The sequence below is a fragment of the Rattus norvegicus genome, chromosome 3, assembly GCF_036323735.1.
Source record: "Rattus norvegicus strain BN/NHsdMcwi chromosome 3, GRCr8, whole genome shotgun sequence".
Lineage (NCBI taxonomy): Eukaryota > Metazoa > Chordata > Mammalia > Rodentia > Muridae > Rattus > Rattus norvegicus.
Genome location: NC_086021.1, coordinates 56,761,386 through 56,777,577, shown reverse-complemented (window position 1 = coordinate 56,777,577; position 16,192 = coordinate 56,761,386). Strand labels below are relative to the sequence as shown.

The following is a 16,192-nucleotide window of genomic DNA, read 5'->3' as shown; positions in this document are numbered from 1 at the left end:
TGGGATTTGGGTGTGGGGAGCTGTTTGACCAGGTCCATTCAGATCTGGGTGCAGTCTGGACCACAGGGCTCCTGCAGCTTGACTGCCCCTATCTTCCTGTTCCCATAGGCCCTATATAGTTTCCTCTTGGGTCAGGGATGTGGGCAAAGGTGGGCAGAAATGTCAGTCTCTCCTGCCCCGCAGCCTCAGGATTGCCCACAAGTCTGGGCGATGAGCTCTCTCTCCATGGGGCCCTTCTGGTTGCTGCCCTCATGGAGAGCAGGGAGCTGTGGGCCAGGATCAGTGAGGTTCAGGCACCAGTTCTTTAATAATCTTTCTTTTGCTAATGTGAGTGCCATTGCACCTGGGGCATAGAAGTTAAGAGCCAAGGAGTCATCTGGGTGGGTTTTTCCTTTGATGAGTATAAAGTGTCTTTCTCCATCTTTTTTGATTGATTTTTGTTGACAGTCTATCTTGTTAGATATTAAAATAGCTAGAGTAGCTTGCCTCTTGGGTCCATTTGCGTGCAAATTCTTTTTCTAAGCCTTTACTCTGAGGTATTTTCTATCTTTGATGTTGAATTGTATTTCTTGTATGCAGAAGAAGGAGTGATCCTGTTTTTACATCCATTTTGTTAGAATGTGTGGTTTATTTTGTAATTGGGCCTTGAGTCCACTGATATTGAGAAATATCAATGACCAGCGACTATTAATTCCTGTTACTTTGTAGTTGTTGGTTGTGATAGAGTCTCTTGTGTGTGTTCTTCTTTTGGTGTTGTTGGTGTGAGGTTATTTATTTCTTGAGTTCTCATGGTGTAGTTAACTTCTTTGGGTTGGGAATTTTTCTTCTAGTTCTTTCTGTAGGGCGGGTTTGTGGATATTGTTTAAATTGTCTTTGTCTCTGCCTGAGTCCTCCAAGCTGTTTTTCTGGTCTGGGTGACCTGCTAATAGCTAACTCTGTCCAGGTTTGGGGGTGGGGCTTGGTAGCAGGGCCACTGGGGCAGGAGAGGGTGTCAGTAGGGTAGGTGTTTGAGATCAGAATCTAACCTTCTTTTCTTGGTGGTCGAAAAAGTCAATGGACTCTTTATTGCTTCTGGGGTGTGGGGCTCAGGAGCTCTTGGTGGATTGGGTCCATTTCCTCTTTACCACCACAGGCTTCTGGCTTCGACGGATGGCACTGGCCCTGCGGTTAGCTGCCATACGCGATACTTGTTCTTTCGGATCATGTGCCTGTTGCTTCTAAGTGGCAGGTTTCGCTGACCGGATCTGCATTTCATAACCACCATGACTCCTTTGCCATCATCAGCCGCGGCTCCACTCTGACGGTCTTGCGGTGAATTAGCCTGTTGTAGCAGGAGTTTTAGACCTTCAGATTATTGGGCTCCATGCTATACATCTGCTTATTCTTCTTGATCAAGAAACTGGAGCAGTCCCGAAGGACCATCGACTGCAGATGTGCGGACATGGCGGCCCCTCTCCCTATAGTGGCCGGAGACGGAAAGAGCTTCACCCACTTTTCAACAGTCTTTTTATCTCATTGCTTTTCTACTCTGTCTCTGAGACATTTGTACACTACAGATATTGCAAGTTTTGTCTTTTACATTGTGGCTGGACTTTTCAACTCTCTCTCTTTTTGACTCTTTAAAATTTGAAACTTCATTTTTAGAAAAGGGTGCCAAACCCCAAAACATCACACACAAAAATCAACCAGACCAAAACCCGAAAAGTCTATACAAACTCAACGAGCTTCTACCCAGAAGAGCCATTCAGAGCAGAAGCGGCGGCGCTTCGCACTGGATTTCATCCTTTCACTGTGGGATAAGTTTTTATGCATTTATGCATTAATATGAGAAATGGTGACAGAGTGAGAACTAGAGAAATATTAGCTTCATTTCCTCTTTCATAACTCACGTTTATTGCCTGCACTCAGCCCTTCCCCGTATTCTAATATTTAGCTTTTCTTGTTCTGTTTTCATAGAACATTGAACACATTAAAATCTATTAAGAACAATAAATACACTCCACCCACACGCACATTTGTTCACTCTCCTAATGGTGCCTTTAATGAACAGAGTTGTAAAACCGAATGCAATCTAGTTATCGATCTGTTCTTTTCCTTAGTGCTTTGAATCTCATTTGAATTTGTTTACCTGGCGTATTGCCAGGAACACTTTTTTCCTATATAAGTTTCTAGGGGGTAATTTGTGCTTTTGCTTTCACGTTTAGCCTTGTGATTAACGTGAATGTTTATATTCGGTATGATCTAGAAATGCACACTTCTGCCCCTCTAAGCTGAGCTGAACCAGTCACCACCGTGCCTTGTCTATCGCCAGCAGGAAACTTTGCGTGTTTTTAGACTCAACATAGTCTGTTTGTCTGGTGTCTGGTGTCTAGGCTTGTGTCAGTCACACACTCCTTTTTTTTTTATCTTTATTCTTTTTTATTAAAAATAGATTCTTTCATACAATATATTCTGATTATGGTTTTCCCTCACCCAACTTTCCTCAGAATCTTTTTTTTTAATTTAGAGAATACTTTATTAGTTTTTGTAATCAAACCCACGTATATAAGACCTTACATATTTAATACAGTGTGTTACCCCTGTACAAATGGAAAAAACTTAAGTTCAACATTTCTAGACCAATATGGCTGTTAATTTCTGTACAGTGCCAACTCAACACAGTAAACGGGGATACTTTTTTCGAAAGTTGACAGCACAGGTAAAGTTTCAAAAAATTCAAATTATATATCTGTATATATATATTTATATTTATATAAAAAGACCAATAATAGCAGTGTGTTATGCATCAACAGCAGCAACAGCTTTTCCAGGTTCTGCAGTCATCTGAACAAAACTGTAGAGACATCCAGCACACTCCATTAAAAAAAAAAAAGTAAAAAAACAAAACCCGAGAAAACAGCACAGTTCTGTTACTCTTGTGGTACCTGGCACCATTTTTTTTTAAATTAGCTTCTCAATCATCATCTGGAAAGAAAACATTCTGAGCAACATCATTAAAAACAGCTCTGATAAAGCACGGTCACTACTACGTATCATAAAGCAGGTACAAGCTATTTTACATCCACAGAGGTATGATACAGTACTGTCCTACATCTATAATACTAGAGGATACAATTTAAAAGGCATTATTTGAGACTTGATTCTACTTTTCCAGCAGAGGGCCCAAAGGATGGTGTGACACAGCTTTGTAAAGAAACATACTCTAGACAGGATTTCCTTTCACTAGTGGCACACTTCTAAGGATTCATTCTCTCCATGAATGTCAGCTAAAACCGTTATTAAAAAAATGAAATATACAAAACCGTATAACCACCGGATTCACATGAAGATGACCTAGTGGAGACAAGCTGGACCTCACCTTACCAACAAGCTATCAAATCTGTTATGTTTAAACAGTGAGACCTCCAAGGAAGGAGATGCCAAGTAGTGCTTCAAAGCTTCGGACCACAATCAAACACAGCATCCTTTTCAACAGAAGCAGAAACTCATCTGAATATGCTCATGGATGCTGACATCAACATTTAATCATCTCCTCACTCATCCAGGAAGAGGGGGAGATCAGTTACTACTGTACTTTATTGCAGTCACACACTCCTTATGTGCTGTTGGGGTCCAAGAATCTCTGAAGGAAGACCCTGGACTCACGCAGTGTGCTAAAGCAAAGAGCAGGGGTCAACCATTTATCAAAATGGCCATGACCAGAGGGGTTCACAGGACCCCTTTTATGCAGGGCTGGGAGAATTTTCCAGAAGGATTAGATAACCTCTAATGTGATTGGTAGGGGGCAAAGCAGTGATATTAGTACAAGTTTGATTGGTTTGTATGTTAGTTCCGTTATAATTGGTGAGACCCTGAAGAGTTTCAGGTCTAGCTCTATTCTGGCCTTACTATCTCCTCCAGCTAGGTGTCCCAGGAGCTGACTCAACTCTGGAGCTAGCCTACCTAATTCACTGACTGAAGTCTCATTGGTAGTGACTCCTTTTAAGGAGTGTACTTCCTGGGGAATTGAAATTTTTATTCCCAAGGTTTTTGACCTTTTGGTGCAAGGACTTCAACCTGTGAGACTTCTCCCCTTCATTGTCTGTGTGTTACTTTCTGTCGTTTTGAAATGCAACTTGACATCTTCTGGTGAATCCCTCAACATTGTGCTTTTTCTCAAAGATCACCCTGAATTTTTCTTGATCCATTTGTGGATCTTCCTAATGCCAGCCTCAATCTTCATTGGGTTACCCCAAATCTACTTTTTTTTTCCTTTTTCTGAGACCTGGTTTCTCTATGTAGGCCTGGATCTCCTAGAACTAACTCTGTAGGTCAGACTGGCATTGAACTCACAGAGGTCTGCTTGCCTCTGCCTCCTGAGTGCTAGGATTAAAAGTACATAACCACAGCCCAGAAGAATTGATTTTTTAAATAGTTTCAAACCACACACATGGTACTGTTTCTTCTGTCAAGATCTTGTACAATATTTTTTTATTATACTAATCTAATACTTTTGTTAGATTTATTTTTCTGCATTTAATGTATTTTTCCTTTGTGGTATTAGAAATGATATTTATAAAAAGTTTATCATTCATTGAGAAACACATTTGACTTTCAAGGACCAAACTTATGCTTTATACGAATTTGCTTTATTTCTATCTACCTCTGTATGTATCTGTGTATTAGATTATTTACATTGCTGCACTCAGCGCACTGTTTTCTTTTTTCAGTCTAGGTGGTGTCAGCCGTGGAAATTCTTCTGTTAGTCTCTTAGTCCAATGTCATTTCAACAGGTTTGACAGAAGCAGAAATAGAAACTCAGAAGCACCAAAGCAAAACATTTGAGTGTATTAAAGTCTGTATCAAGGGGGCTTTATTGAACAGAAAGAGTGAAATAAAGACATTTTCAGAAGACGATTCAGATAGTCAAATACTCCTGTTACTTTACTAAGGATAACTATGTGGTATATGCCACTAAAAGAGAATGAAGAATATAATAATATTAGGGAAAAATGGAGAGCAGTGGGGATTGGTGCTGGAGTGTTTTAACAAATATTCTAGAACATTGTGAACAAAGCACTTGATAGGCAGAGGCAGATGAATCTCTATTAGCCTGGTCTCCATAGAGAGTTCCAGGCTAGGTAGAGTTGCCATCTGTCTGTCTGTCTGTCTGTCTGTCTGTCTGTCTGTCTGTCTGTCTGTCCGTCCATCCGCCCGCCCATCCATCCATCCATCCATCCATCCATCCATCCATCCATCCATCCATCCATCCATCCATCTATCTATGTAACTATGTACCTATATATCTACATATTTACATATCTATGTATCTATCAAGAGGGTGGAGAATATTGTAAACATTTTTTTTGGCAATGCTTTTGAAACTTTATATTAAAAGAACATTTGTCTGAATAAAATTCTAAAATTGGATTCAACAAGTCACAGAACACTGAGCACACCAAAATCTTAACAGCAAAAACCTCATATAACAGCAAAATCCAGGGTGGGATGCTTTACCGGTAAATTCCAAGAGTCCTTCCCAGACAGGTTGCCTGCACACAAAGTATTGTGATGAGCAGAAAAGAAGTTTCTACTCCCAAACTCATTTCATAGGAATTGCATAGTTTTGATATTAGACAAAGTATACAAGGATAATACAAGAAAAATATGAACAGAAACACCAAGTAAAATATCCAAATTGGTAACTGTTTGAGATGGCCAAATACACCATGTCTAAGTTGATTTCACTTCATAAATAAAAGATGTCAGTGAGAGACAACATGTAAATGTAATCTGCAAACCAGGAACTCTTCCCATAGCTGAAAAGACCCCGGTGGAAGCCACAGGTAGACGTCATTCTTAGTGGTGCCTTGCATGAGAAGAAAACGCATGTGCTCTGCTCAGCCGACACAGTGTGTATTTGGAGTTCATTTAGGAGGCTTCAAACTGTTCTCTTTCGAATCCCAGAGAACCCTGTATTTGAAAAGTTTCATACTGAGTGAAAATGTGCAGTTCACGTTTGAGAATCTGTACTCTATAAATAGTTTATTCCTGGGTGTCAAGGAGTTCATTCAGGCACTCCCAGATACTGAAGCTTCACGTTTCGTTTTGACATTCAGACAAAGACAGACTGCTTACGTTTTAAGGCATTCCAACTTAAACTCCTGCTAAATCTGGTTATATATACATTTCATAAAAGAGCTTATCCATACATAAGTAAGCCACGAATCATTGGACAGCTCGAGACTGAAACACTGCCAGTAAATTATGGAATAAGGTAGAAATGACTGCTATGTAAACATTAGGCTGAAAAGCCTGCTGTTGTATTGCAGCAAGGTAGAAATATAACAGGTATGAAAATCTGACAATCTAAAACAAAAGGGTTGATATTTACAACGATGTGATGTTTGTGTGGGTAATACTGAAGAACTAGAACAAACAGGAGATGCAGTGGTTTGATATATGTAGTGTGGTTATAACACAGTTAATGACATTTTATAGAGAGACCAAAAATGGAAAATATAACTAAAACTGAGCTCCATATTCAGTGGCGACACAAACAAGCAACTTGTTTAAAAGGGATTTCTTCCTTTAAAGTATATGAGTATTTATTTCTAAAATTATACAAATTAATCCAGATGTGGTAGGGAGGCTGCAGAAAGTCTGAGGCCAGCTTGGGCTACAGGATGACTTCTAGGCTATCTTGGGCTACAGAATGACTTCTAAGCCAGCCTGAATGAGACCCTGTCTCAAACAAACAAGCAAGCAAACAGAATTTGGTACAGGCTTATTGAAAAGCATGAGAGAACATGCAAATAAAGGTTCCCCTCCACAGGTGCCTCCATGCCCATAGGTTACTCAACGCGGTAACTATCCCTAAATTAATTTATGAAAACTGGGTTTTACTACGAAAGAGCAAGAGGTTTTTCTTTTTTCCATGGAATTCATGAAGCTGAGAAAAATATCTGTTCAAGATCAAGCCCAGCAGATTTTTCTTATAATGTCAATACTTATTACTCTACTATTATATGTAGTAATTAACCCACTCATATATTTTTCTTTTTTTTTATTGGATATATAGTTCATATATATTTTAAAGACAGGGTTGTACTCTATTGCCCAGGTTGATCAAAAAGTGCAGATGTTTTGGTCTCAGTTTCCCAGAGTGCTCGGAGTTCAGTGAGCACTGTCATGAGTGACTTGAAACATGAACTCTAAATGCAGGTATAGATGCACTTTTGGAACAAAATTGAAATTCTAGAAGCATATGGATATATTGAGCCTTGTTATATTTTTAAGTAGCCTCTAAGCAACTCTCCTGTTTGCTAGGGCAGGGTCCGCCACTGTCTGCAAGAGTCTTTTGACAAGATCCTAGCAGATATAGATAGATATCTGACTGACTGACTGACTGACTGACTTACTGTCTGCTAGGACCAAACTTCCTGATTCGGCTGGTGCATTTCTTGTTCTTAGTCCAGAATTAGCTGTTTCCGTAAGAAGTTTTGACCTACCCTGTGGAAAATAGAATCTCAACATTACATTCTATACAGCTGGCATGGAACCCGTCATGCAGACCAGGCTAGCCTCTTATTTGCAGTCATCCTTCTGCCTCTGCCTCCCACGTGCTGGGGCAATAAGTGTGATTTTTATGCTCTCACATATTAACTTGAATATCTTCTTTGATTTGGATCTTACAGGGTTAAAGCATAAAAATTTTCAAGTCTCCTATCACCACTAAGAATCGTCTGAGAGGACCGACAACCAGAATGACCACGGAAAAAGCTGGTCAGGTTGTAAACACTGCCTGTGGTTTTGATTTTGCTGTGTAATTGTTTTGACTGCTTTCCTGGGAACTGGGGATCCTTCATATCTCTGCTGCTATTCCAGCAGAGGTCCGTGCTGGCTCAGGATCCTCTTTAAAAAGCCTTTGAGATTGTCCCCAGATAGAGGAAACTACTAAAGGGCTGGTGCAGCTGGCTGATGATTGAGTCTGGCAGAGGGTTGGCGTGTGTGGTTTATTACTAAAGGCCCCTGCAATGCAATGGGTCACACCGCCATCTTTCTAGCCTAGCCCTACTGGGGACTCTAGAACCGGGCTGCCAGTACGAGAGCAATCAAAGCTGTCTTTGGGTTGTGGTCAAGAGAGTCAAAGTATGATTTGGAGAGGTTTAACTGGTGGATAACTTTCAGCAGTCCTTTAAACAACAAATGAATATATAATTTAAATAAAGACAGTGTGATTATTGACATAAAACATTAATAAAAACCTACAATTGTCCTCTTCAGCCATCTTGCTGCTTAACCTAGCCTATGCCAACATGGAGTCACCATTTCTGCTAGAGGAATGTGTCTCGTTTGGTTGCCCACTGCCCCTTTCCTGCACTTATGCACAAAGTCATAATTTTCCTTTTCTTTTAAGGAAGTACATTTCCTTAGAAATGTCCAGTTTTTGGAAATTGTCTACACCATAAGTCAGAGCCCAACTTGCTGAACCCTCTTGGAACTTGCTGTCTTGGGCTGGAGTCATTCAGAGAGGGTGTAAGACAGAGGCCACTCATTGCAGTGGTGCCCAAAAGAATAATTGGGCACTGTCTAATTCTTAGCCTTTTTCTTGCTCGTCTTTCTAACATGCTTCTCTAATTGTCAATTTTATGTGTTTTCTTTCCTTTTTATTAATTATTTTATTTATATACATTTCAAATTTTGTTCCCCTTTCTGGTCCCCCTTCACAACCCCCAACTCCATCTCCTATCCCTTTTGCCTCTAAGAGGGTGCTCCCCCACCCACCCACCTACTTCTACCTCACCTCTCTAGCATTCCCCTTCTCTGCGGCATCAAGCCTCCATAGGACCAAGCAAATCCCTTCCCACTGATGCAAGATAAGGCAGTACTCTGTTACATATGTTTCAGGAGCCATAGACCAGCCCATGTATGCCCATTGATTGGTGGCTTAGACCCTGAGAGCACTGAGGGGTCTGGTTAGTTGATACTGCTGTTCTTCTTATGGGGTTGCAATCCACTTCAGCTCCTTCAGTCCATCCCCTAAATCTTCCACTGGGGTCCCTGGGCTCTGCTCAGTGATTGGCTGTGAGTGTCTGTATCTGTCTTAAGTTAGGTGCTGCCAGAGCCTCTCAGAGGACAGCCATGCCAGACTCCTGTCTGCAAGCACGTCTTGGCATCAGCAACAGTGTCTGGGTTTGGTGTCTGTGGATGGGATGGATCCCAAGGTCTGTGGATGGGATGGATCCCAAGGTGGGACAGTCTCTGGATGGCCTTTCCTTCAGTCTCTGCTCCATTTTTTGTCCCTGCAATTCCTTTAGACAGGAACACTTCTGGGTTAAAATTTTTGAGATGGGTGGGTGGCCCCATTCCTCAACTGGGAGCCATGTCGATCTGCTGGAGGTGGTCTTTTCAGGTGCTATCTTCCCGCTGTTGGGCATTTTGGCTAATGTCCTAGGAGTCTCTTGCATCCCAGGCATCTAGGACTTTCTAGTGGTTCCCCACACCCACTGCTACATATTTATATTCATTCTCTTGGCTCTCTGAACTTCTTTCCTGTCTCTCCCCATACCTGATCCTGCCCCCCCTTTTTCCCTCTCTCACCCAGGTCCCCCTCCCACTGCCTCCCATGATTATTTTGTTCCCTCTTCTAGGTGGTATCAAAGCATCCACAATTTGGCCTTCATGTTAAGCTTCATATGGTCTGTGAATATCATGGGTATTTTGAACCTTTCAGCTAATATTCACTCATCAGTAAGTACATATATGTACTCTCAGGTCTGGGCTACCTCACTCAGGATGAGGGGTTCTAGTTCTATCCATTTGCATGCAAAATTTGTGAAGTCTTTGTTTTTAATAGCTGAGTAGTAGTTCGTTGTGTAAATGTACATTGTCTCTATCTATTCTGCTGTTGAGGGACATCTGGGTTGTTTCCAGCTTCTGGCTATTATAAATAAGGCTGCTATGAACATAGTGGAACATGTGTCCTTGTGATATAGTAGAACACTCATTTGGGTATATGCCCAGGAGTGGTATAGCTGGGTCTTCGAGTAGAACTATTTCCAATTTTCTGAGGAAGCACAAGATTGATTTCCAAAGTGGTTATACCAGTTTGTAATCCCACCAACAGTGGAGAAGTGTTCCTCTTTCTCCACATCCTCGCCCACATCTGCTATCAAGTGAGTTTTTAATCTTAGCTATTCTGCTTGGTGTAAGGTAGAATCTTAGGGTCATTTTGATTTGCATTTCCCTGATGACTAAGGATGTTCAACATTTCTTTAGGTGCTTCTCAGCCATTCGGCATTCCTCAGCTGTGAATTCTTTGTTTAGCTCTGAACCCCATTTTTTAATAGGGTGATTTGTCTCCCTGCGGTCTAACTTCTTGAGTTCTTTGTATATTTTGGATATAATCCATCTATCAGTTGTAGGATTGGTAAAGATCTTTTCCCAATCTGTTGGTTGCCATTTTGCCCTAATGACAGTGTTCTTTGCCTTACAGAAGCTTTGCAGTTTCATAAGGTACCGTTTGTCAATTGTTGATCTTAGAGCCTGAGTCATTGGTGTTCTTTTCAGGAAAGTTCCCCTATGCCAATGTGTTTGAGGCTACTTCCCAGTTTCTTTTCTAATAGATCCAGTGTGTCTGGTTTTACATGGAGGTCCTTAATCCATTTGGACTTGAGCTTTGTATAAGGAGATAAAAATGGATTAATTGGCATTCTTTTACATACAAACCTCCAATTAGACCAGTACCATTTGTTGAAAATGCTTTCTTTTTTCCACTGCATGGTTTTGACTTCTTTATCAAAGATCAAGTGACCATAAGTGTGTGGGTTTATTTCTAGGTCTTCAATTTTGTTCCATTGATCGTCCTGTCTGTCTCTGTACCAATACCATGTGGGTTTTATCATTATTGTTCTATAGTACAGCTTGAGGTCAGGGATGGTGATTTCCCCCACTTCTTTTATTGTTGAGGATTGTTTTCACTATCCTTGGATTTTTGTTATTCCAGATGAATTTTCAAATTGCTCTTTCTATCTCTGTGAAGAATTTGGAAATTTGATGGAGATTGGATTAAATCTGTAGATTGTTTTTGTAAGATAACCATTTTTACTATATTAACCCTGACATTCCATGAACATGGGAGATCTTTCCATCTTCCGAGATCTTCTTTGATTTCTTTCTTCAGGGACTTGAAGTTTTTTCATACAGATCTTTCATTTGCTTGGTTAGAGTCATATTGAGATATTTTATATTATTTGTGACTATTGTGAAGAGTGCCGTTTTTCTAATTTCTTTCTCAGCCTGTTTTTCTTTTGAGTAGAGGAGGGCTACTAATTTGTTTGAGTCAATTTTATATCCAGCTACTTTGCTAAAGTTGTTTGTCAGTTGTAGGAGTGCTCTGGTAGAATTTTGGGGGTCTCTTACAATACTATCATACTGTTTGCAAATAGTAATACATTTACTTCTTCCTTTCCAATTTGTATCCCTTGACCTCCTTTTGTTGTCTAATTACTGTGGCTAGGACTTTGAGTACTATATTGAATAGATAGGGAGAGAGTGGGCAGCCTTGGATTGTCCCTGATTTTTTTTTTTACTACTAATTCACATTTATTATTTTTTTTATTATTATTAACTTGAGTATTTCTTATATACATTTCGAGTGTTATTCCCTTTCCCGGTTTCCGGGCAAAAATCGCCCTCCCCCCTGCCCCCTCCCCTTCCTTAAGGGTATTCCCCTCCCAACCCTCCCCCCATTGCCGCCCTCCCCCCAACAGTCTAGTTCACTGGGGGTTCAGTCTTAGCAGGACCAAGGGCTTCCCCTTCCACTGGTGCTCTTACTAGGATATTCATTGCTACCTATGAGGTCAGAGTCCAGGGTCAGTCCATGTATAGTCTTTAGGTAGTGGCTTAGTCCCTGGAAGCTCTGGTTGCTTGGCATTGTTGTACATATGGGGTCTCCAGCCCCTTCAAGCTCTTCCAGTTCTTTCTCTGATTCCTTCAACGGGGGTTCTATTCTCAGTTCAGTGGTATGCTGCTGGCATTCGCCTCTGTATTTGCTGTATTCTGGCTGTGTCTCTCAGGAGCGATCTACGTCCGGCTCCTGTTGGTCTGTACTTCTTTGCTTCATCCATCTTGTCTAATTGGGTGGCTGTATATGTATGGGTCACATGTGGGGCAGGCTCTGAATGGGTGTTACTTCAGTCTCTGTTTTAATCTTTGCCTCTCTCTTCCCTGCCAAGGGTATTCTTGTTCCCCTTTTAAAGAAGGCGTGAAACATTCACATTTTGATCATCCGTCTTGAGTTTCATTTGTTCTAGGCATCTAGGGTAATTCAAGCATTTGGGCTAATAGCCACTTATCAGTGAATGCATACCATGTATGTCTTTCTGTGATTGGGTTAGCTCACTCAGAATGATATTTTCCAGTTCCAACCATTTGCCTACGAATTTCATAAAGTCATTGTTTTTGATAGCTGAGTAATATTCCATTGTGTAGATGTACCACATTTTCTGTATCCATTCCTCTGTTGAAGGGCATCTGGGTTCTTTCCAGTTTCTGACTATTATAAATAAGGCTGCGATGAACATAGTGGAGCACGTGTCTTTTTTATATGTTGGGACATCTTTTGGGTATATGCCCAAAAGAGGTATAGCTGGATCCTCAGGCAGTTCAATGTCCAATTTTCTAAGGAACCTCCAGACTGATTTCCAGAATGGTTGTACCAGTCTGCAATCCCACCAACAATGGAGGAGTGTTCCTCTTTCTCCACATCCTCGCCAGCATCTGCTGTCACCTGAGTTTTTGATCTTAGCCATTCTCACTGGTGTGAGGTGAAATCTCAGGGTTGTTTTGATTTGCATTTCCCTTATGACTAAAGATGTTGAACATTTCTTTAGGTGTTTCTCAGCCATTCGGCATTCCTCAGCTGTGAATTCTTTGTTTAGCTCTGAACCCCATTTTTTAATAGGGTTATTTGTCTCCCTGCGGTCTAACTTCTTGAGTTCTTTGTATATTTTGGATATAAGGCCTCTATCTGTTGTAGGATTGGTAAAGATCTTTTCCCAATCTGTTGGTTGCTGTTTTGTCCTAACCACAGTGTCCTTTGCCTTACAGAAGCTTTGCAGTTTTATGAGATCCCATTTGTTGATTCTTGATCTTAGAGCATAAGCCATTGGTGTTTTGTTCAGGAAATTTTTTCCAGTGCCCATGTGTTCCAGATGCTTCCCTAGTTTTTCTTCTATTAGTTTGTGTGTCTGGTTTGATGTGGAGGTCCTTGATACACTTGGACTTAAGCTTTGTACAGGGTGATAAGCATGGATCGATCTGCATTCTTCTACATGTTGACCTCCAGTTGAACCAGCACCATTTGCTGAAAATGCTATCTTTTTTCCATTGGATGGTTTTGGCTCCTTTGTCAAAAATCAAGTGACTATAGGTGTGTGGGTTCATTTCTGGGTCTTCAATTCTATTCCATTGGTCTATCTGTCTGTCTCTGTACCAATACCATGCAGTTTTTATCACTATTGCTCTGTAATACTGTTTGAGTTCAGGGATAGTGATTCCCCCTGAAGTCCTTTTATTGTTGAGGATAGTTTTAGCTATCCTGGGTTTTTTGTTATTCCAGATGAATTTGAAAATTATTCTGTCTAACTCTTTGAAGAATTGGATTGGTATTTTGATGGGGATTGCATTGAATCTGTAGATCGCTTTTGGTAAAATGGCCATTTTTACTATATTGATCCTGCCAATCCATGAGCATGGGAGATCTTTCCATCTTCTAAGGTCTTCTTCAATTTCTTTCTTCAGTGTCTTGAAGTTCTTATTGTACAGATCTTTTACTTGCTTGGTTAAAGTCACACCGAGGTACTTTATATTATTTGGGTCTATTATGAAGGGTGTCGTTTCCCTAATTTCTTTCTCGGCTTGTTTCTCTTTTGTGTAGAGGAAGGCTACTGATTTATTTGAGTTAATTTTATACACAGCCACTTTGCTGAAGTTGTTTATCAGCTTTAGTAGTTCTCTGGTGGAACTTTTGGGATCACTTAAATATACTATCATATCATCTGCAAATAGTGATATTTTGACTTCTTCTTTTCCGATCTGTATCCCCTTGACCTCCTTTTGTTGTCTGATTGCTCTGGCTAGAACTTCAAGAACTATATTGAATAAGTAGGGAGAGAGTGGGCAGCCTTGTCTAGTCCCTGATTTTAGTGGGATTGCTTCAAGTTTCTCTCCATTTAGTTTAGTGTTAGCAACTGGTTTGCTGTATATGGCTTTTACTATGTTCAGGTATGGGCCTTGAATTCCTATTCTTTCCAGGACTTTTATCATGAAGGGGTGTTGAATTTTGTCAAATGCTTTCTCAGCATCTAATGAAATGATCATGTGGTTTTGTTCTTTCAGTTTGTTTATATAATGGATCACGTTAATGGTTTTCCGTATGTTAAACCATCCCTGCATGCCTGGGATGAAGCCTACTTGATCATGGTGGATGATTGTTTTGATGTGCTCTTGGATTCGGTTTTCCAGAATTTTATTGAGTATTTTTGCGTCGATATTCATAAGGGAAATTGGTCTGAAGTTCTCTTTCTTTGTTGGGTCTTTGTGTGGTTTAGGTATAAGGGTAATTGTGGCTTCATAGAAGGAATTCGGTAGTGATCCATCTGTTTCAATTTTGTGGAATAGTTTGGATAATATTGGTATGAGGTCTTCTATGAAGGTTTGATAGAATTCTGCACTAAACCCGTCTGGACCTGGGCTCTTTTGGTTGGGAGACCTTTAATGACTGCTTCTATTTCCTTAGGAGTTATGGGGTTGTTTAACTGGTTTATCTGTTCCTGATTTAACTTCGGTACCCTGGTATCTGTCTAGGAAATTGTCCATTTCCTGAAGATTTTCAAGTTTTGTTGAATATAGGCTTTTATAGTAGGATCTGATGATTTTTTGAATTTCCTCTGAATCTGTAATTATGTCTCCCTTTTCATTTCTGATTTTATTAATTTGGACACACTCTCTGTGTCCTCTCGTTAGTCTGGCTAAGGGTTTATCTATCTTGTTGATTTTCTCAAAGAACCAACTTTTGGTTCTGTTGATTCTTTCTATGGTCCTTTTTGTTTCTACTTGGTTGATTTCAGCTCTGAGTTTGATTATTTCCTGCCTTCTACTCCTCCTGGGTGTATTTGCTTCTTTTTGTTCTAGAGCTTTTAGGTGTGCTGTCAAGCTGCTGACATATGCTCTTTCCTGTTTCTTTCTGCAGGCACTCAGCGCTATGAATTTTCCTCTTAGCACAGCTTTCATTGTGTCCCATAAGTTTGGGTATGTTGTACCTTCATTTTCATTAAATTCTAAAAAGTTTTTAATTTCTTTCTTTATTTCTTCCTTGACCAGGTTATCATTGAGTAGAGCATTGTTCAATTTCCACGTATATGTGGGCATTCTTCCCTTATTGTTATTGAAGACCAGTTTTAGGCCGTGGTGGTCTGATAGCACGCATGGGATTATTTCTATCTTTCTGTACCTGTTGAGGCCCGTTTTTTGACCAATTATATGGTCAATTTTGGAGAAAGTGCCATGAGGAGCTGAGAAGAAGGTATATCCTTTTGCTTTAGGATAGAATGTTCTATAAATATCTGTTAAGTCCATTTGGCTCATGACTTCTCTTAGTCTGTCTACGTCTCTGTTTAATTTCTGTTTCCATGATCTGTCCATTGATGAGAGTGGGGTGTTGAAATCTCCCATTAATATTGTATGAGGTGCAATGTGTGTTTTGAGCTTTAGTAAGGTTTCTTTTACGTATGTAGGTGCCCTTGTATTTGGGGCATATATATTTAGGATTGAGAGTTCATCTTGGTGGATTTTTCCTTTGATGAATATGAAGTGTCCTTCCTTATCTTTTTTGATGACTTTTAGTTGAAAATTGATTTTATCTGATATTAGAATGGCAACTCCAGCTTGCTTCTTCCGACCATTTGCTTGGAAATTTGTTTTCCAGCCTTTCACTCTGAGGTAGTGTCTGTCTTTGTGTCTGAGGTGTGTTTCCTGTAGGCAGCAGAATGCAGGGTCCTCGTTGCGTATCCAGTTTGTTAATCTATGTCTCTTTATTGGGGAGTTGAGGCCATTGATGTTGAGAGATATTAAGGAATAGTGATTATTGCTTCCTGTCGTATTCATATTTGGATGTGAGGTTATGTTTGTGTGCTTTTCTTCTCTTTGT

At 40.3% G+C, this 16,192-nt stretch overlaps 1 pseudogene; it reads right to left on the bottom strand.

The window, feature by feature from the left end:
- Window positions 1-1,085: 1,085 nt before the first annotated feature.
- On the bottom strand, window positions 1,086-1,443 carry Rpl28-ps9 (ribosomal protein L28, pseudogene 9; annotated as a pseudogene).
- Between the last annotated feature and the right edge of the window lie 14,749 nt (window positions 1,444-16,192).